Source organism: Canis aureus, chromosome 3 (assembly GCF_053574225.1).
Source record: "Canis aureus isolate CA01 chromosome 3, VMU_Caureus_v.1.0, whole genome shotgun sequence".
In the NCBI taxonomy this organism is placed as follows: domain Eukaryota; kingdom Metazoa; phylum Chordata; class Mammalia; order Carnivora; family Canidae; genus Canis; species Canis aureus.
Window position 1 is genome coordinate 71,279,472 of NC_135613.1, and position 23,251 is coordinate 71,302,722.

The 23,251-nt window shown below is 41.8% G+C and overlaps 1 protein-coding gene and 1 long non-coding RNA gene across 16 annotated transcripts in view; one reads left to right on the plus strand and one right to left on the minus strand.

Annotated features, from left to right (window-relative positions):
• Positions 1-23,251, minus strand: part of CADM1 (cell adhesion molecule 1) — a 324,893-nt gene that overhangs the window by 260,311 nt on the left and 41,331 nt on the right. The gene's annotated exons all lie outside the window — the stretch shown is intronic.
• Positions 6,074-14,001, plus strand: LOC144311300 (uncharacterized). Its single transcript, XR_013376850.1, has 3 exons — positions 6,074-6,195; positions 12,269-12,352; positions 13,780-14,001. It is a non-coding gene; the product is annotated as an uncharacterized LOC144311300 (long non-coding RNA).

Below are 23,251 nucleotides of genomic sequence, written 5' to 3' on the forward strand. Positions count from 1 at the left end.
ATCTACCTTGAGTACACACTTCGGTTTGCTGCAGATTCTAGAAACTGACAGGACAAGCATTATTTTCCAACATCTGTTCTACAGGCAGTAGAAAAAAAAACGATGAAACAAATCAGACAGTCAGAAACTGTTTGTGGAGGTCTGGGAGGGGTGAACACACACACACACACACACACAAACACACTCACAAAGAAAAACAAACCATCAGCCTTATGTCTAATATATTTCCACAGCCCTAAAAAATTTTTATAGATAAGTACCACTCACAAATGACACCACTTTCATTAAAATGATCATTCAGGAATTTTAGTATGCTATATATTTCAGTGATGCTAATAAACTATTAGAGAACTTTAACATCCTTTTATAGCATGGTTTAGCTGGATGTTGACTATTTATTGTCCAGACTAGTAAACAAACATCCTCCTCACTTCAACCCTGGGTCAGAGGCACCCCCAAATACATCACTGCCTTCTTTTTTAGAACAAAGCTATATTAACCAAGGAGCTATCTGATGGCTTCTTTTGCCTGCATCAGTCAAAAGAAGACAAACAATATAGATCAAGTGCATCTGTGCTCTAGACTGCATTGATTTGTTGCATGTGTGGTTAAGTCCTGTCAAGCAGTATTAAAGGTGAAGCATTATCATCAGAGTACCCACTCGAGAGGCATGCAGCAAGTCAGTGGGTCCTCTACCTGCCATGCAAAGCAGTTACAAAAAGACTTTTCAAACCTGTAATCTAGGAGCCCCCAGCCCTACTTCCAGCAAGGGACTCCGTAAAAAATGACTTTATAAGGAAAGGCTAGCCAGGTGTTCATTACTGCTAAAAAGAAAACTGGCCAGGCAGTAAAGGAATGAGGTAGAGGGAAAAAAAAATTGGGGAGTTGGGGGTACAAAAGGAAGACCATTTTCCCAAAGGTTTGGTGCCACAGCATTTTATAACTGCCCATCTGGGATATTTTAAGTATAGTCTTAAATTCAGGGAAGAGGTGGAGCAGATAGCTAGTTCCTCTTCTAGACATTAGCGCCTCTCTTCTAGAAACATCTCTGCCTTCTCCATCCTACCCTTGTTGGCCTGCGGATCACTGATTTGTGTAGATTAATACACCAAAGCACGCACATCTCTGTTCGTGGTCTCGGAGGATGTGGTCTGATGACAGACTGCAGTTTAAAAGAACCAATTCTTTAACTAAAGTTTTGCAGAGATGTCCACATGCTGACTTCAGCAATATTAAAGGCATATGATTATTATGCAAAGTCATGAATATACACTCATTTCAGAGTTATCTATGGGAAATTGTCAGATCAACTTTAGTGACAAAGCACAGCCAAGTGGTGTTTTGAGAGGGGGAATCCATAACACTCCAGTAGCACAGAAGGTCTTTTAATAATATCTACACTGAGAACATGAACAATTGCTCATTTTTTCTGGTTTATTCTTTCCCATCAAACCATGGGAGTAGGGTTCTGAATTTCTAAAGCAAATCAGACTTTTAATAAATTCTGTTATGCCTTTATTATGGGCTAGTAATTTAAAAAAAAATCTGTTCCCTATATTAACAGCTCCATAAATTCTGCTGCATGAGGGGCAAAAACCTAGAAAATACAGGGACCATTTATCCTGGATTTGCCAAAGCTGATCCAATTTCAAAATCACTGAAAGACCCCAGAAATTCACCTATTTTAATGTCCAAACTCTATTTTTAAGATTCCCACCCATACTTGGTCTTGGCAAATAAATTTGGCAAGATCTTTTTTCTTTTCCCCATAATCTCTGTGGCTCTAATGTAGGTTCTGAATATGTAACCACTGTACCAATATGCTAAACAGCAAACATTTCACCTCCTGACAGGGGCTCTCCCAACGCTACCACATATAATAAGCTCTCATTGTTTAAGTGCCTGTATTCTCACTGAAATCTAAGCTCTTGGAGGGCAGGGAGTCTACCTGTCTTGTTAACCATTGTTTCCCAAAGGTGCCTCACACACAAAAAGTGCCCAATAAATAGCCTCTAAAATCTTGAATGAAAAAAAAAATATCAAATATATAAAGAAATTATACCCTCCATCTAGGAAAATCTCAGAGGAATAAACGCAATCAGATCCTCTACTACTGCAGAAACATGAGCTGCTCCTCCTCACCTGCAAATATGTATATGACTCCAGGCAGAAAGCAAAGGGAAGAATCTGGAGGAAACAGTACCTACTCCAGAGTGAGGTACTTGGTTCAGTGGGATCAGGAGGTCACAATTTAAATAATGACCCCACTGACTCTAGTTCTAGAAGTTTCCCTTCAGAGCTTCTGAGAAAACTATGGACACTAAGTGTCCCTTTGGCTTTCATTCTTCAAGTATAATAACCAAAGTCAGGTTTAGTTCAATTCTTGGGCAGTCACTGCTCTTAGAAATGTGGAAGAGGAGTGGGTCTTCTGGGGGGAAACACACTCACACACACACACACACACACACACAGGCTAGGCCTAAAATGAATTTAATGCCTGCTTTCTCAGTTCTGTCCCTGTAGGCACAGAAATCACATACATACACGTTGGCTGAGGGTTTTTCCTGTTGCATGAGGAGAGTGGGATGTATTGTACCTTCCAGGAAGGATGGGGCAAGCCAATAAAAGTAAGGACTTGTGCCCCAGTGCCTGAGGGTTTGACCATTCATTTATAAAATGGATAAAGCTCAGAGATATTGAATATGCCATCTGACAAAAACAAGGTTAAAAAAACTAAAATGCTGGCTGATTTCTACCAAGACACTGTATAATTTTGACCCCTACATGGAACCACAAAACACTGGAGAAACAATTAAGCTCACTGCTTGGGGACCGTGGGTGAATTTTCATCAGGACATTAAAGATCAGGTGAGGGATTCTGGGGGGAGGGTAAGAAAATTGATAATTTTGCTATTAAATTTGTGGACATGAACAAATTTTATAGAAAGTGAGCAAGATACTGACTCTCATTCACACCAACCAGCTTGGATGCCACAGGCTAGTATTTTCAGAAAGAAATATGGGCTCTGAAATCAATGACAAGTTGCTCTCGGTCACCTTCAGCATCCCTCTCATTATTTTATAATCCCCAAACTACATAAAAGTACATCTGGGAACTCTGACAGTCCTGAGAGGTTCAACAGATCTTAAGTTCAATGAGCAACCTGTAGTCGAGCACCTAAAAGCTATACCTAAAAGAACCAACAAGAAAAATGATCGTTACCTCTACCCTAAGCTGGTAGCAATATGTTCCTGAATGTACATTGTTCCTAAGAGTTGGGCATTATACTATAAATGTAAAACTGTATAATCCAGGAGGATGTGAACACTGCCTTCGCAGAATTTAGCCGAGCACAGAGCCAGGTGAACAAATAGGAAATGATGATAAAGTGTATGCACAGTACAGGCAGGTGACAGGCATGTGCCAGATGGGGAGGGGAGCGGACAGGCACACAACATGGAGAGATCGCAGAATCCTACCTGGGGATTAAAGCAGTGGGGAAACAACATCAGGAACAGTTGGACAGAGGAACTGACTTCTGAACGGCATGATTCAATGATTAGGATGTCAAGGAAGGGTCAGGGCACAGCATACGACAAAGGCACAGAGATGTTAAAGCACTTGATACATAAGGCAACTTACAACAAGACTGCACAGGGGTGCCTGGGTGGCTTAGTGAGTTGAGCACCGGACTCTTGATTTCAGCTCAGGTCATGATCTCAGGGTTGTGAGATCAAGCCCATCATTGGGCTCCACACTCAGCGGGGGTCTGCTTGAGATTCATTCTCTCCACCTCCCTCTTCTGCTCCCCCCCAACCCCTCCCTCTGCCCGCTCCCTCTAAAATAAATACAGTCACAGATGCTACAGTAAATGGACAGTGACAAACAAGGATTAGATTCTGGGGTAAAAGGCAAGGGACCAATGAGTGGATATTACACAGGATGATATATATATATATTTTATATATATATATATAAAATCGTTCTGTTGCAGCTACCTGAAAGTGAAAAGGCTATTTCAAAGCTTTATGCTAAATACAGTCTGTGGTCTTCTCCCAATCCGGTGACTCACTGATTCCAAACCCCAACACCTAACATCCCCAAAAAAGGCACAAGCAAAGTTCAGTTATACACAAAAGAATAGAATATCAACACCTCTCCAACAGTGCAGGTACATTAGCCAAATCCAAGAGTTCCTCCTCCCACTAGAAAGAGCTAATATAGCCTTCAACACAGATACCTACCACAAGCAATGATTTATGAGAGATCACAGCAATCACCTCTAAGTGTTTCATTGAATTTACTCCTCCTGTAACTAGTAGAGAAGAGAAAGTAGGAAAAACATTTCCAAAGTGCTACCTGCTTTGCTGTCTGCCAATCTAGACTAAGATGTTTGTATTCCCAATAAGCAGCTTGTCTAAAAGTAACTTCATATTATAGCAACTCTTAACACAAGGCCATTTGCTGTTTCTGAAGCAGGAGACTATAGGCATTAACAAGGCTCAGTGCAGCTGTTTCGTCCAGCACCCCTGAGGACAAGATACAGGATCTAACACCTTTGACTTAACAAGTTTCCAAGCCAAAAGGGCCCTTTCATCAGCATGTTTAGAAGCTTACTTGCATATTCTAACGCTAACAGTACCAGATGACAGTTTTATAAGCAGATACAAGGGAGTATACCATTTCTCCTCCAAGCATATGCCAAGGCATACATCTGAAAAAGATGTTGCCTAGTTGTTCCTAACACACTCCAGGACCTCTCTCGTGGAGAACTAAGTTTAACTATTCTGATGCTAAAGTCAAGTATAGAAAACATGCTCTGGCTCAGAGCCAAAGGCTCCCAGGATTTACTAATTGGGTGAATGAAGGGGAAAAGATGTGAACAACAAGAGGAAAAAAAAAAAAACCCTATGCAGAGATGCAACTAATAGGCCTCATCCACTAGTCAGCTTCTCCAAAAGCCAAATAATCTGGCCATCACCCCAACACTTTATATATCAATTATGCATTGAAAATAAATCACTGTTTTTGATAATACAAATAATAGTGGATTTTTTAAAGATTTTATTTATTTATTCATCAGAGACACAGTAAGAGAGGCAGAGACATAGGCAGAGGAAGCAGGATCCCTGTAGGGGAGCCCAATTCAGGACTTGATCCCAGGACCCCTGGATCACAACCTGAGCCAAAGGCAGACACTCAACCACTGAGCCACCCAGGTGTCGCCAAGTAATAGTGGATTGTGCAATCAAGAGCACAAAACCCCAAAGCAGTGGAACTTGGAAGCTTTTCCAGACCACTCTTGGTTTGGAAGCCAGAAGGCAATGGTTCAGATCCCCGATATGCCTCTCTCTGGAGTTCTTAGTATCTGGCAAATCATCAGTAACCTTCAATCTCGGTTTCTCTCACCTGTAAAATTCAGAGACTACCTGCCACATGCAAAATTTTTCTAGATGGAATAAAAATGATTAAATACATGGTCAAAAAGGGTTCTAGTATCCTCGGAGGTTAGTGGATCCCAATATCGAAGAATTATAAATATGCCCCAAAAGGGGGACATTTAATCAGTCTTTCAAGAAATATTTTTTGCAGGGTACCTGGGTGGCTCAGTGGTTGAGCATCTGCCTTTGGCTTAGGTCATGATCTGGGATCCTGGGATCCAGTCCTTCATCAGGCTTCCCACAGGGAGCCTGCTTCTCCCTCTGCCTATGTCTCTGCCTGTGTCTCATAAATAAAATATTGAGGAAAAATATATTTTTTTGCAAATCCAGTATGTACCAAGCATTCTGCTAAGTTCATGGAAGCAAAGATGAAGTACCCAAATCATAGGCCAAATTGCCCACAGTCCCCAAATTTCAGATTACTGGGGAATATGGTCACGAGATCAATTAAGTTATAACATATTAAGTGCTACAGTAAAAGAATGGACAGGATGTGATAGGAGCATAAAAGGGAGTACCCAATTTTTCTCTATCACATCAAGATAGGAGATAAGTGGTAGTTGGTTGGGCTTTATATATGAATTCTGTTTCTTACAAGTCACATTCTAAAATCCAAATGAAGACAGTCTGTAGCCAACATTAGAACCATTCACATAATTCCAGATGGAATTAAAGAAACATCACTCCATGCAATTCTAGTAATCGAAAACCATAAAAGATGAAAATGCATATAGCTGCCAGCCAAAATCAAAGGTAAATTCCAACCAATGCTTAATGATAAAAAGAAAATTCATTTGAAAAAAATGCATTCCAGAAGAAATCAGTAAAGAGTTAATAAAGCCTTCTACAAACTTAAGAGAAAAAGATCTCTATAAAAACATACATGTAATAAGGCTACAGATCATTGGTTAGCTGCCAGAAAAATGATGGAATATGGTATAGTTTACTTATTTCTTTTTAATGGCTCCAACATTCCACCTGAAAAATTGGTCCCGGAGCTGTATAATTGGGGATAAAAATTAAATGACAGTTTCCATTTGTCATGATGAAAGCTGATCACTTGTGTTTTTTCATTTATCCACACTGACTAAAGTGGTTCCTAAAGTCTACCGAGCCAATCTTTTTCCTAACAGCAAAAATAATGCTGTTACGAAAATAAAAGGAGAAATGGAATAAGTTCTTGGCATCTGAACACACACCTCATTCAGGGTCCCTACTTCGTGGGTCTCTACCTCCAGAGTCTCAAGGCGGGAGCCAGATGACAATTTCTGGGGTCCCATTAATATAATCTAACAACAGAGCATCAGACCCATTTTTTTAATTTATCAATATTGTAAAATCACTACTATTTCACATGATCAGTGGAAAATCAGTTCCTCTTCACTTTCCTCTTATGTAAATGACAGCTTCAATGGCAAAGATGAGGTCATTAAGCAGATTAGAGCACTGGGGGTGGGGAGAAACAACCCTTAGATCCTGTGTAGGGAAGGTGGAAGTCCAGGGAGCTAAAAGTTGTTACTGGAGTTCTTTTTGGAGAACAGGGATGTGAGGAAGGGGTGAGGCTAATTCTGAAGCATGGAAGAGACCTGGTAATGACTACAAGGGATTGTGATGTCAAAGACACTTTTTAATCTTAAGAACATAGAAGTTCCCTGGGTTTGGCTTTTGCTCATTCTGACCTCAGAGAGGATTCAGAAAGGGGAAAGCAATCTCCCAAAAAATGTATCTAAAGGCTTAAAAATAGATTGCTGTCAAGCTTCCTTGAACTCTACACCTTCCCCTTTCATTCTCAAAGGGGCCGGGTTGAGTTTGACTGGATTTTCGTCAGTGACCTCTGATGAAGGGATTCAAAACGAGAGTGGAACCAAGTAACACAATATAGGAAAGAAGAGCCTTGGCTCCACCTCTCACCAGCTGTGTGCCATGGGGCAAGTAATTCAGCCCATCAGTGCCTCAGTTTCTCACCCAGACAACAGAGATTATAAAAGGATAAGAATTATTCAAGGAATCCATATGTGTAAATTGCCTGGAATAAGGACTAGCACATAGTGAATCCTTAATAATGTTACTATTACTACTATTAGGCCACGTAATAGTGGTTAAAGAAGAATCATGTAGTCAGACATAAGAGGAGTAAGAGGAAATGTAATAAAATTCTAACGGTACTGCTTGAAGACAGAAGACTATGTGTAATCAAGCTTCTACAATTCCAGGGTAATCATTCATATATATTTAAGTATTTACTTTATCAAGACTCAGCTTAGAAAAGACTCTTAGTGGTTGTAAGCATTTCAGTTCAAAATGGTGGGATTTGCTGAACGCCTGTCCTATCAAAACCTACAAGCAATTCAAGGATGATAAAGAGAGGAGCCCTGCCCTCAAGGAACTTGCAATCTGAGATCATTTATTAAGTACCTACTACGTGCCAGGGACTGTATAAAATGCTTATCATGTATTATTTCTCTTGTTCATGCATGAAGGCCATGGGCCAGGCAGTCTTTTTCCCATTATATAAAGTAAAAAGCTAGGACACAGAAGGAGGAGCTCCAGGCTAAATTGTTGTTATAAAACAGCTCAGTCCTGATGCTAAAATGTTAACTCTTGTGGGTCCACCTTGAAAGCTGTATTTCTACAAGTACATCACATGGTCTTCCATTTATCTGTAATTCATCAACTACTTGCCAGGGACAGAATCAGGCAATGGAAAGCTCACGTGTTTGGAACTGCTGCCAGAAGCTGTTAAACTAGAAATAGTCCCTGGGTGTTTCTGAGAGGAGAGGAGCTTTAGAAAGGCCATCCCCCTTTATAGATTAAGGGATGGATGAAAGCACTAAGCCCCAGAGAAGTTAAGGAACTCACCCAAAGTCAAAAGAGAGTTTCTTACCTCAGATTTTTTTAAAAAAGAGGGGGTCCCTTTTTGTACAGATTTACACTATAATTTTTAAAACTACTATCTAAAAGGAGGTAAACGTGAGAAGCCTAATAGGACCTCAGAGGCTCCAGAAGAGGGGGCCCGGAAATTCAGACTCAGCCAGGAAACAACCAAGAACAGGGTATCCTGGAAAGGAAGTCTTGGGGGGTGGGGGGAGGGAGGGAAGAGGTAACACTCAAATCAAAAGCCAAGAGCCATCAGGGGCACCTAGGAGGCTCAGTGGTTGAGCACCTGCCGTCAGCTCAGGGTACCCAGGGTCCTGGAATCAAGCCCTGCATCGGGCTCCCCCAAAGGGAGCCTGCTTCTCCCTCTGCCTTTGTTTCTGCCTCTCTTTATGTCTCAAATAAATAAATAAATAAATAAAATCTTAAATTAAAAAAAAAAAAAAAAGGCAAGAGCCATCATCATCTTCTGTCCCTCCCCTCCAGAGAGCCATCAAACAGCCAAACAGGTCCGGAACTAGAACGCTGAAAAAGAACACAGCTAAGATCCAAGTAAAAAGAGGCTTAGGGGATCCACTAAAATAGGTACAATATATCCCTTTCAGTCTCAAAACTCAGATAATCTGTGGTAAAAGCCAAACAGGCAGTCATCCACATAGCTCCCCTAAGCCTTAGGACCAGTGGGAAGTATACTCCAGGATGAACTATGCTGTGAGGAGGGTTTGTGGTGCAAGTGCAAGTTTCTAGGTTGGACTGTCACTGCTTTTCTCTTTGAGAGGCCAGTGGAGAGCACAGGGGCCTTAACACTACAAATCTGAATTTGAAATGTGGCTCTGTCGTTTATTAGCTCTCTGGTCCTAAATAAGTCATTAAATCTCTGAGCAGAAGTCACTGTCTTCACCTGTAAGAAGAGAAACCATCCTCAGTTCTGATTTCTCTAGGTTTGAGTAAGAGGCCTATAGACTTCCTTGCTGGTTACTGGCTTATTGCCTCTCAACTTCAAAATCACCCTTTACGCCTGCTCTGTGAAAATGGATCTGGACCCTTTATATATTTTTCCCTCCCCACACCCGCACAAGGCTAGGCTTTGTCAGTAGAGGATGCTAGAGGGACACTGCAGAAGAAACAGCGCTTCCCCAGCAACCAGCTCCCCAAGTGCACACATTCCCGAGTTCCCAGGTCCCATTGTGCAGGGCCACCGGGAGCATAAAATACAGACTTGCAGCTTCCTCAACACCCTGTTCAGGCGGTTTTGTATCAGAATGACTCAAGGGGACACCTTCTCCTGAGCCCTTTCCCCCCAGCATCCTAGAGGAGGACTTCCAGACTTCCAGCAAGTTCCAGGGCACCACAGCGGCTCCTCTGCAGCTGTGAGCAGTGGCCGTGTCCCCTCCAACAGTCCAGATCTCACCTGGGAGTAGGAGGAAGGGGGCTGTTCTTAGGATGCCTCCCTCAGCAACAGGGTCCTGGTGGCTGCTTGTTATACATGCTATTCCTATATTCTTAAGAATTCTCTCGGCTTCTTACTAGCAAATCCCTTGTTATCCCAAACCCCTGTTACACTGAGTAAGTGAACTTTCCCTGTTCAAATTACTGTGTGGTTTCTCACTTGATTGGACCCAGATTAACAGTTTCCTCCACTCGTGTCTGATATATAGTGTTTAACAAACAGCACGCATCATAATAACTATCGATGCTGGGTTCTTCTCATCCCTATTCTTAAAAGGCAATCCTTTCCCTTTCTCATTCTGCTTTGACCAGGACACGAACTTACTGTACTACAAAAATCCCTATATGGTGTAAGCAGAGTAATGAATAAGAAAAGAATGTCCCAACACTTTCTGCCCAATTTCTGATTAGAGAAAATGAAGGCTGCCATACAATTAACTGTCCCCCTGTACAGCCTGCAGCTTAGAAATTTCTTTCTGCAACTTCCTTGATTGACTAAAAAGCAATGCGACAAGGTGTGAAAATGCCTTCTTTTACTTGCCAAAGATATTCCCAAAATGATCTCAAGAACCAAACTCATTAGCATATGAAATTTTCCACAATTTTAGTAACCATTTCATTTCCTCCTTTCTCAAATAAGTAACCACAATACTTTGGGGGGAAAAATCCTAGAAAACATGGAATGTTTCCATTGATCCTCGAGTAACTGAGGAATGTGTTAGGGGATGAGGGTGAGAACACCACTCCCAGGGAAAGAAAAAAACAGAATGGGTTGAGTAGCAATATTACAAAGCCAACATTTCCTCATCTTGTAAATGTACTGGCTTAATTCTTGAGTAAGGAATATAAAAATACATTATTCAAGATGTCATGTATTGTTGGCGCATACCGTGAAATAAAATTACAACAAAAATATAGAAGATCTCAAATGTATTAAGTTTCTGTCTTCAAATTCTTTATTTCCAATCCTCTGAATTTTTCTTCCCCTGAAAGGAAAGCTGACACAATCCCATGTCATCTGTATTTCCACTGCTGTCTAAAAGTCTCACCTAATTATCAATTTAACAAGGAGCAGAGACCAAGAAAGGGGAAGAAAAAAAATAAAATTTCACCTTTTAGGCAGGCACCTTGTCCAATTTCAAGAGCTAACCCCCATCTTAAAACACCCCAAAATAGATACCATGAGCCACCGCAGGACCCCAACATAAAGCGAGGCTCCTCATTAAAAGTTGGAATGGACCCTGCCAGGGATGCCTGCAGGGATGCTCAACAATAGCATGTCTACCCCATGCCTTTTCTGACCTAGATTAAATTACTGACAAAATGGACAGACTACCCAAAACTGTGAGCAATACATTCTGCCAATGAAAATAATGATTGTGCTTGGTACAGCACACATGCTTTCTGCTCAGCTTGTCAGCATTTTCAGCTAAGGGGCTCAATGGTCTTACCGGCCAACCCTTTCCTTGCCAAAACCAATAAGTTACCTTCATTTCTTAAGCCCCCTCAAGGCTTTGAATTACTATCCGTTTTGCACTTAAGGTCAGTCTTGTAAAACTGTTTTATCCCCCTGGAAAAGCCGTAATCAGAAACAGCCCCTACTTAAAACTCGGATGGAGAAAAATTCAAGATTAGGTGAGCTTTGTGTAATTTCCCCACTGTCAGTTCTTCAAATTTGCATTCCTAAAAGTTACATCTACTGCTTGAGGTGGCAAGGTGCATTTCCTGGCAATGTCATCACTTAATGCTCTCGGTGTTTTATACGAAAACATGTATTCCCCTAAGCCACTGGGTAACAGAGCAATATTTCAAGACGCCTTAACTTTATAGTTCCAAACATTCTAGTGAGTTCAACAATTCCATATATTATAGTGAAACCAACACATACACACAACCCCATAAGTATGCATTTTTTTTACCCCGCACTGTGTGTTCCCATACTACGTGGGAATCGGCACAGTCCCTCTTTTTGACCCAGCAAATTCAACCACTAAAAATATGGTCATTTGCCCTAAGGAGGGGCCTGATAGATGCCAGTTGCAAAAGATAACTTTCAGGCTTTAATGGAAGATGCTGACAAGAGCACCATTCTCATAAAATGTTGGTCCCCAAAGGCCCATCTTTCTGCCCGTTTCTTTCCATCTGCATCCAAGTTTGGGTTCCCGGGCACACGGAGTCCCACTTCTCCCCCTGCCTCCAGGCCCATAATTCTTAACTTCACCCATAGTTTTTATTCCTGGTTCTAGACTGTGCTTCCACTCCAGTCATACGGGAGGAGGAGACCTGCTAAATGCATCCTTGATGCTGATGTGATCTTTCCAGTTATTGAATGTCTCATTGAATTTTACACTATGCAGCTTCAAATGCAGAAAGCAGCCGATTCATTTTGCTAACTGTTGTTCAGTATAGATAGCCAGCTCCATAACTATACACTTTGATTTGGTACATGAGAAAACGTATTTTTCATTACATCCCTTATCCTCCTAATGGCATTTCCAAACAGGATTTTAAGAACTGTGAAGCAGAAATAAAATTATGCTCAAGTTCCAAATTGATCTCATGGAATAGAAAATGGCCATCATTGCCGGTGAGTATTAACGGGACTCAAAGCTAGTAAGTTTCCAGTTCAGAAAAATTTCTCGAATAATGATCATCTTTCAAATGCCCCCTTACGTTACCCATCACAACAGAAATTCTTTGAAAGAACTGAAGAGCCGGATGAGTTCCTTTCCCCACCCCCCAATTCCTTTTGGTTGGGCCCAGCCTCCACCATCAGCTTTAGCGTACTTCCTTCCTTTTCAATAATGAATCAGGGCGAACATTTCAGTTATCTGGATTTACACAAAAACCTGAAGAAGCCATGAAATTGCTTCTGTAAAGCACGTTCTGTGGTGACTTTTAAATAGTTTTAAGAATAATTTGGAAATAAAAATACTGCTGTAGCCAGCTTTATGTCTTCTGCATACACATGCTAGAGCAATTTCCTTCTCCCAGAGACAGAGGGGAGGCCAATGTCTAAACTTCATAACACACAGCCAATTACGGCCCACTGTCATCTTCATTGTATTAATTATCTGCCTTCCCCCAAGTTATCAAGACCTGAGAGAACCCTGACAGCCACTTACTTCACATTATGGTTGTTCCACTATGGGAAGGGTGGTCATTTATCTCTGGGCCTTCCTGCACTGACACAGGTATGTAAAAATTCAGCACAATCCCAGGCTTTTAGCACTCGTAGCCATTTGGAGAAGTCTGTTCCTCAGGGCCACACAGCTCCCCTCCTCCTCTCTGTTACCCTGTTACCTCTGTTACCCATTTGCTTAGGCTTCACAGGGGGTGCACAGTTTGTGTTAGGATTTAAAGGGTGATTTGCAACCAGGCCCTCAACTTTGGTGAGTTATAGGAGACTAAAACATTATAGAATTATTTCTAGAGCAGCAGCAACTATTACTTATTCAAATGTCCCCCACAGGCCACTTATAGTTATAGACTGGATTCAGCCTAAGACACGAGCAATCTCAGCGAAGACAGTATTCTTGACGTGGCGATCCCCTGACCCAGGAAGCACAGGTCTTACTGAGAGGCATTCTGGGCTGGGCTTCTATCGTAACTCAGGGAAACAGAGGACACGTGTATGAAATACACCAACATGTACATTAGAGTTACGCTCTGGAGAACAAAAAAAGCCAGTCCCTTCAAGAGGGTCCTTCCTGAAAAGAGGACAGGAGTGCATCCAGTGCTAGAAGGGAACAAAAAGGTTCTCAAAATAGCCAGGGCTATTCTCTCCAGCTATATTCTCAATACGGCAGGGCCTGAAGCTGCCAGAGAAGGATAAGAACTTAAGGGGGAGAAGAGACAATCCAGCAGTGAGCGGTGTTAACTTTCTTAACCATGTTAATTTCTTATTTAACTTTCTTAGTTCAAAGGTTTTCTGGAGCAAATCATCCCCAAAGACCAGCTGACTTACACAGGGAATAAAGCGAAAATCCTTGATTTTGATGCTCTCTTGTCCAGGTGACTGAAGGTTTCCTCTGATTATGTGAACTAGATTTCCTTTCTAATCCCCTTGGCCAGAAGCTATGAAATCCAGCCGAATTACAGCTTACCAACTGTACTTTAACCTGGAAACTAGAGGTGAAAGTCAAGTGCTTTATCTGCTCAGACAAGCAGCTTCTCTACAGATCAGGAGTATTTTAATGAAATGAGACTTAAGTGAATTGTTGACATAAGCATTAAATGTTGTCATTTAATATCAACAGTATGTTTGATTTGTACACAGTTATGAAATGTCATTCGGACCAGAGAGTTATATTGAGGTTTACCACATTATAGGAATGGATTTCCAGAGGGAAGTGAACTGATCTGTCTCAAAATAAAATGTGTTTACATTAACACTTGGGGGAAACAGAGAGCCCTGCAAACATAGATGGAGAGATAAAAAGAAGACCAGCACAAAACTCAGCTCGGAAAATAGAAGAGAAAACAATTTCTGGGCTCCGTGCATATGCAATATTTCACTACATTTTTGTAAAAGATCAAGAAAAATGTAAAGCATAAAGTTTATACAGGAAAGAAACAGCACTACTAGGAAATATTATACTTCAGTCTCCAAAATACTTTAAGAGGGAGGAAGATAGGAGTGATGAACATAGAGATGGAAGAAATGATTCAGGAAGTAGCCTCACTGTCTTAAAGGGGGAAAAAAAAAGCAATCTATAAGCATCTAACATTTGCATGATAAAAATCACATTCATTAGTTGGATTAATTTTACCTAATTACTTAGTAATTAGAGAAAGAGGCACTCATCCTGGGGCACAGGCCTTCAACAGTTTCTTCCTAGAGGTGGTTAGGAGTTTACACCAAAAAGTCTTCTCACAGATCCAAGTCAAAGAGGCAAACCCTTGAGACCATTAAAAATAAGTATCCACCTCCAGCAAACTGCAGCTTGAAAGATGAAGTTTAAACACTATAATTCCTTAGCCCCAAGATTAACCAATTGAGCTAAATAAAGATTGGCACATTCCAAAATGGATCCTCTTATACCCTCCTCCTTCTAGAAGGCACTCCACTCACATTTCTTTAAATGACTGCATATAGCTTAGTATCTTGATATGAAAATAAAGATTGAAGAGAAGTAGTCCTTCATTACTCAATTATTCTAGAATGTTCTTTAAGAAAAGAAGCCTTGCATCTCCAAGAATTTGGAAGCCATACTGACACAGGTCTCTCTCCTAGAGAGAGTCTAGGTCTTCCCATCCTAAGCAATTAAAGTTGACTCAAAGGAAAACCTGAAAGAAGATCCCATAGCCAAAACCAAAACAAAACAAAACAAAACAAAAACAATGCTGTGATGAGCTTTTGTTTACAACAGATCTTAATTCTTTATCCTTCACTTGAGGAAGCTGTAAGGTCTTTGGCACCTGGCTAAAAATAGCAGAAGTAAAGCAGGTGACAAAGATGAATAGCTCCCAGAGACACAATTCAAAGCAGAGGAATTTAAGAAAAACTTCAGCAGTGTCTGCAACAGATACTTTCCTGCCAGGTAAATCAAGGTGGAAGCAAACTGCTCCTCTTGGAGCAGAATCACAATTTGCCAGGCTGACATTTCTCTTTCAGTGTTTCATGTTCACTTCTGTGCTATATTTTAAAAAATATTTTCAAACCCTAAGAAGCTAGTTTTGCCACAGGGTCAAGGAAAAAGAGTTTCCATGTAACCTCATAAAATGGAAAGACACTACATCACAGCACCTCTCAAATTCTTTGAAAGCTTCTGGCAAAATGACAAACTAAAAAGCACATTAAATTCCAGTAGGAGATGGGACATAAGGTACATGCCTGCCATCCCTGATTGAAGGGTCAGGATCTGGGGGGGGGAGGGAGCCCTCCCCGCCCCCATCAAGGCCACACCTCCTCTTTGTGAAGTTGAGCAGACTGGGTATTAGAATTTCTAGAGTTCATTTTAGGTTAGGCACCACAAGACAGAGCCAGAGATCATTCCTTTAGGCAAATCTCATCGTAAAAGATATGCTTCTTCATAATGCTTATATCGTAGGTCTGTCCACCTGTCTTAAGGGATAAGTCTTGCACCCTACCTTCTGATATTTCTAGAAGAAACAATCTCCCTGCCCCTCCAGGCTTTCTTGCCAGCTCATAATTCAAGAAGGCAGCATAAAATAGAAACGCTCAGCTTCTTGGAGTTGAACTGGAGAGAAAGTTTCAGACCTTCCTTCCATCCCATGGGAGTGGAGTAAATTCTCTAACCAGTGAGACTGGGAAAGGCTTCAAGGGAGGGGAAGTCAGTGCGCTTTCTGAGCTCTCTTTTCTCTGACTCTTAAGATTCCTCTTGTACCTCATCCGCTACCAACTTTAGGTCCTTCTGATTTTTTCACAATTGCAGAAGTCATAATACAAATTTAGAAAGTCTCATTCATACACAAAGCTCCAGAAATCATGAGCAACCACCAATGAAAAGTTGTCATTTCTTTTCCAAATCTTCAACGCATTTTGAAAATAAGGCAGGGAAACAGGTGTGTGGGGGGAGGGAGAAGTATCTCTAAAAGAAGAAATACTTCAAAGAAAAAAATGAAGAGGAAAAAAAAAAAAAAGAAAATATCAAGACAGTGACCGGTGAGAAATACTAGTAGGTATTCCAGGATTTCAAAATGTGAACAAAGGGCCTGGAATGTTCAACTGTGGGAAAGTTTCAAACAGAGTCAAGACCCTAAAGAAAACCTTTCTGTATTCCATGAAAGCTGCACAAGTCCTGTGACCAGCACAGCCAACATTCATACCTGAGCAGCCTCTTGCCTAACAGAAAGAAGTGACTTTAAATTCTCTTCTCTGAGAAACCAAAAGAAAGCAGTCCTTGCAAATGCTCTTCCTCACAAGAGGAAAGAACCTGTTAATTCGTTGTGTGCCCAACATAGTGAATATTTCACAGGTTGCTAGCATATTAGCATTTCTATCCATTCACAGCAACTTCGGATCCAAAGATCAAGTTGACAGGGCATGCATGCTCTGCATTCTTATTTGGAAATGCCAATAATCTGGTAGGGTCCAAAAGCAACTTCAGAGTTCAAGTAAGTATTCTCTAAGAAGTAGAGCCATGCTTCTGCATTTCCTGTTGAACATCCTGTGATTGGAAGAGGGGCACAGTTCCTGGAGAGCAGAGAATAGAAGTGGTTGCGGAGAAGGGGGGTTGTTTCTTGTTCATGCATTGCTTTTGAAAATCAATGATGGCAAAAGAGCTACAATCCTAACAGTTTCAGCTAGAACATGTTTGAATCAAGTCTAGTGAAACAAATGTGGGCCCTTAGAGAGAATACTTCTCCCCAAAGATATACTGTTGTCACTAATGGAGAAGAACAGTAGGAAGTGGGTAGCAAATCTGTGTAAGTGGGGATCCATCCATTCTGTAAGACATTAGAAAGCATTCATACAAAAAAAGGAAACGTCACCTAACGTACAATTAAGAGGTGAAAATTTGACTCTACAAAATTAAGGCAGGAGGAAGGATACAACTACACCTTTGGGAAAAAATAAATTACAAGGTCACAAGTGATATACATATGTTGGCTAAAACATAACCTCAATTTGATTTTGTATAACTTTATCTTAAATCAGAAGAGTCTGAGTGAAAATGTTTAAGCAAAAAGAAAATTCTTAAAGTCTCATTAAACTATCATTAAAGGCTTAGCACTTGTGTATATAGAGAAGACACACGATCTGTTGAATGTTACAGTGGAAAGAGCACAGGACAGGAAATGCAAAAACCGGAGCTTTGATCCCAATTCTTCTACTACCTATGATTTTGGGTAAATCACTCAAATCCCTTATAAAGTAGGGACGGTAATCCCTGTCTGCCTCATGGGTTTTCACAAGGATCAAATGAAATAACTTATGTCATGTGTATTTTAAATCTCAAAAACATCATATCAGTTTATTATTTCCAATTACAGTAATGTTAAGATTAGGCATGCTGGAACATTAGCCAAATAACCAAAGGATTTTTGTGGCCCTAAACCTACCTCCCTGTTCATGCTGTTCCCTTTGCTTAAAATGCTTTGCGCCACCACCAGACTGCACACCCAGTAAGGACAGGAATCTGTCTTATCCACCTCAGGACTCCTCAAAGTGGGCACAATGCCTGGCACAGACTTATTAGCTCCTACACACCAAGTGCCTACTCAATGCAAGCTACTAAAAGGGCTTTTGCAGAGGTGTCCCTAATCCCCTCCTCAACCCTAGGAGGTAGGCTATGGAAGAGGAAATATGCTCAGAGCAGCCGAGTAACTCTATAAAGTCAAAAGCAGAGCCACATCGAATCGATGCCAGGGTCAGGATCCAAACCCATGTCTTTCAAGTTCCCAAACTGTTCTTTCCGCTCTGCTACTCTCCTTTTCCCACTGTAGGTGCTCAACAAATTGAATTTGATAAAAGGTCTTCATTTTAACCATAATGTTACATTAACAAGACATTAACTTGAAGTAAGCACTGGAGAATAAACTAAAATTTCAAACCTGACTTTTAAAATTCATGGGCTTAACCTACATAAGGGCTCCCCCCAAAATATGCCTGGGATTTGCAGATAGATCAAAACCAACTGAGAAATCCATTCTTAGTTGGCCAGCACAGAACGGGACTGAAAATTCTGAGTAGAGGGGTAGGAGGAAAAATCCGGAACCTTTTGTCTTGCCAGAAAAACCCTTGAATAATTCAGTTCCCGTTTATTTAAATAATTAAGCAATTGCAACTTTATTTAAGGAGCACTTCCATGAATCTGAATGTCTAGGCTGCCAAGAAAAGTGGAACAGACTTTAAAACCTCCCCCCAGATCTCCTCTCTGAGAGGAAAACCAGCCTAAGGAGTTTCAGCCTGATAGGTAATTGTTTTGTAAAATTAAAAGCCACAGAATATTGGAGTTGAGAATGGAAAATGTCATCTCAACCGTAACACTAATAAAAACAGCTAATGAATAAGTGCATTCTGGCAAGAATATATAAAAATCACAAAGCCCAATGTGGACAGTGCAGAATACAGAAGGAATCCATGTGAGGAAACATCAAATGAAGGATTATCCTTATGTGTGAAGAATCCATTCCAGCAAGAAATTGAACTAGAGACCTTCTGCATCCAAGAGCAGGACTACCTGTGGCACTCAGAGAACACAGTTCTGGGCCTGCTCTCCTCTTCCCTCTTGTCAGTCTTAGCTGGAAAAGAAACAAGCTGGTGTTCCAGGGGTCAGACTACCCCTCCGAGGCTCCACACATTCTCTCAACCACGTCAAGCTCCCATCTGCAAGAGTATAAATGCTTATACGTAGTGAGGAGCAACGGGATGAAAATTAAAGGCATTAGAACAATGAGCTAGGCTTTCCCAGCATGTTCTAGAGCAAAAAGCATAAAACCGGGCAGGGCCTTCACAGTGAGAGGTTAGTGGGATCGAGGCCCAGCTTCATTAGCTGTGTGATCTCCAGACACAAAAATGAAATCATCCACCCAAGATTCACTTTCCTCATCAGTCAAATGGGAATAAGAGTAGACACGAGACAGGCTGAAGTCTGTGAGATGATGCAGGTAAAATGCCTGGTAGACAGGGCGTGTTCATATATATTAGTTGTAAGAGCAACATGGTGATACACCTGCCCTCCCCGCATGCATTTCTTGCAAGCTAGAAAAACAGTCTCTAGCCTTCCCTGACAAGTCCTATAGAAGGTCCCCTTTCTCCCCAGCCACATGTAGCACTGCTCTCATTTATAGGGGTTCACTAATCACATACCTCTTCAGGAACACCACTTCTGACACTCCCAATGTCACGCACACACCACCAACATCCCACCAGATATCGTTGCCTTAAACAGGTTCTCCGGAAAAAGATAAAAAGACTAGCCCAGATATCAAACTACACTGCTGTTTCCATTTACATATTTCTAAGTGAAGGCGTACATCCTCAAAGATCTAATAGATCTTTTTTTAATTAATCAAAGCCCTTCAAAGTTAGGGCAGAGTAGAATACCACCACCCCCCCTTCATCTTCGAGGATGACGCATTGCAAGACTCTACAATTGAGTTAATCACTCATCATGTAAACAAAGAAACCTCTCGAGAGCCAAAGAGCAACATGTGCATGGATTCAGGATGCAGAAGGGTTTTTTTAAACGGGAACAATGCAATCTATTCAGTAGAGCAGAGGACACCGTGCCAATTAGATATGTTGGGTCCCATAATTATAACTGCAATAATGAATGGAAGGGAGTGTTGTTGCTGCACAATGAATGCCTGTATTCCACTCAGCGATTTGTCTCTGGTCTGATTCCTTTAGATTCTTCCTCTGATTAGATCTTACTGCAGATTACACTCTACTACAAATGTACTTATTGCCTATGCCCCCCTCAACCCCCATCCCCTATAAGGCCTAGCTTTAGCAGAGAACTTGAAGACCCCGCCCCTCCAAAAATGTATTATTCTCTGGTCATAGTCTGAGATTTTTTTAAACATAATGTTTGTAGCTACAATGTCACAGTTAACATTTTCCTGGGGTGAAACCAACAGCTAGGGATAAAATTTGCAGACCTGATGCAGAGCCTCCTCCCCCCACTCCACCCCGACCCCCACCCCCACCCCAGTGAGAGCCAGGCTGAGCAGGGGTTTATTTCCCTCCTGGAAGGTCCAGTCTAATGGGGGCGTTGACCAGCTGTCTTCCCACCACTAGTGAACCTGAAGAGACTAAATTGGAAAGACTTTCACACACAAAGTTAATTCAGAATGGCTTAGTCACTGGTTGCAACCATCTCGGAAATCTGAAGAATTTCATTCTGGACCATATGTGCATATGGTTTCTCTTATCCTCACGCTTATGCTTCAGTGGGTTCAATAAATTTTAGAAATAAATTACCTCCTAGTACTTCACCATAACATTCAGACTTCCTGGCCTTTCCATACTCAGGCTAGACTTTCTGTGTGTATATGTATAATTTGTTTAACCTTCTATTAAACCCTCTACTGATTTCCCACAAATAGGATTTAAATTTTGGAACTGTACACGTACTGAGGTGCTTAGGTACCTGCAAAGGAGCACCTGAGCCGCGAGCACCTTTTTCTCCCTCCACTTGGCAGGTAGGCTCACGAAGAAGATTTTGCTTCTAGAGAAAGCTCCCAGCAAAGCTTAGGCTTCTTAAGCGGCTCAATCTTATCTCCTGGAGGCAAACACAACGAAGCAGCCAGTCTACACAGGGTTAAGGAAGCCGCACACCCTCTATTCTTTTCATTAAGGTCGACTCCCAGTGCAAACCTTCTCCCTCTGGCCACAGGTATTGGTTTGCCACAACTGTAAACAGCTCTCAAGATCAGTCCCAAAGGCCAGGCTTTGCAGGTGCTGCGAGTGTGTCACACAATACGGTATTTACAAATAGCCCCAAACAATACAACTCCGCTACACACAGCTTTACTGGGAAGTTTGACAAAATCCTCTCCCACAAGTAAGCAAGCGCTGTAGAAACAGGTCTCAAGGTCTAAAGGCCATGCATTAACTTTGCACTCCTGGGCTTTCAGAATTCCATCTAAAGATCTTCAAATGCACCATACACACAGTATCTCTTTGAAAGGGACAATAAATGAGAATGGTAACAGCAGCAATGAAATTGTCGGAGTAATTAATACGGTCAGGCATTGTACTATTTTCCCCTCGTGTATCCTATCCTCTCTTGTCTCGGCTCTTTTAACAGTACCGCTGTGGTTCTGGCCAGGGTTATTACTTCAGGGAAAAGCCGCCTTCTCCTGCCCACACCCTGGACGGGAAAAAAGCACATCACTTGTATGGACAACTGGTCACTGGCTGTTCCCCATTTTTCTTTTACTGAAACCCTCATACCACCACTGCCTGGTGGCTTTCAAGGATATGGCTTTATTTATTCCAGGTTCTGAGCTTATGAACCCATGCTAATTTGCATGGCTAAGTAGAAAGGCTCCAAAAACAATTAGATAAGAGATCTTTAGTAGGAATGGATCGTTAGTAACTTTGGGTTAGACGGCTAACCTAAGGTAGCCGTGGAAGTTCGTTAATTCCTTCAATCAATATTTACTGGACCCCTAACATGAAAATGGCACCATGCTAGGTGACATACAAAATTACTATGTACACATATATAATAAAGTTCCTATTTTGTCAGTATTTATAGTTTCCTAGGATAAAGTGGAAACAAATAGCTACTCAAAAAGGGATATTGTAAATCTCAAGAATAAGGAGTTCAGATAAAGGCAAGGTGTTCAAGGAAGGCTTCATCTTCACAGAGAAACATAAAGGGGGAGCAATATCTCAATGGAAGGATAGGGAGAAGATAAATGTTAAAGAGTCTTAGGGGGTAAGCGGCTGCAAACCATGGATGGCAAATTGGGACGAAGACTGGCACAGAGGAGCAGTTGGTGAGCCCAGCAGGCCAAGAAATTTGCTTTTAGAACACTGAAGACTTGGAGCCAGGTAGTGATCAGAACAGTGTTAAGGAAGATAAATCGGTCTGCAGAACACGGAATGGACGGGGTCTGTATGCACAAAAGCCACAAGGGAATAAATAGCTGACCCTGAACCACGGCAATGGGAAGTCCAACGTAAGAAATGTTTTATCAGGCAGGTCAAGAGAACCTGGGGACGACTGGCCCCTGAGGCACAGCAGGAGGATGAAGAGCGGAGGCTCAGGTGTGGGGCTGGCTCAGGAGGAGGACCATGAGCTAGGAAAGGAACGAGGACTCAAACAAAGACGGTGGGGTTTAGGATGGCCGGACTTGCTATGGGTGGTGGTTGCAGGGGCAGCCTTTCTAGTTAAGGGTTCTGTCCTTTCGGTACATTTGTAGTATTTGGGAATAGAGACAGGGAATAGCCAGAGAGAAGTTCTGTTTCAAACAAAGAGGAGTTTGGGTGGGGAGGCAGTGAGATTCCAAAGGAGTGGCAAGAACAGCAGGCAGTTGACAATGCAGTTCAGGTTTGTTTGGGTATTTTTTCTATTAACAAAAAATAAAAAAGGTGGGGGGGGGGGGCATGGGCAGCAGCATGGGGTCAGGCTGGAGAGAGCAATCCTTGGAGCCGTGGGAGTGAAGGAGGTCTAGAACACCCAAGCAGGCCTACGGAAATGAGAGAAGAAAATGTCTGAGGACAAAACACTGGCAAAACAGCTAGCTGGGAGACTGAAAAATCTTGTGCAAGGCTCGTTTAGCACCACCCAAGAAAAAGCCAACCGAAAAAGGTAGAAGCAGCGCTGCAGAAGAAGTGGAGGGTTTTTTTTTTTTTCTTAAGATTTATTTATTCATGAGAGACACACAGAGAAAGGCAGAGACACAGAGGGAGAAGCAGGCTTTCTGTAGGGAACCTGATGCGAGACTCGATCCCCAAGACCTGGGAGTCACGACCTGAGCTATAGGCAGATGCTCAACCACTGAGCCACCCAGGCGCCCTAGAAGTGGAGTTTTTAAAAGGAAACAGGAGTTAAGGGGGCCA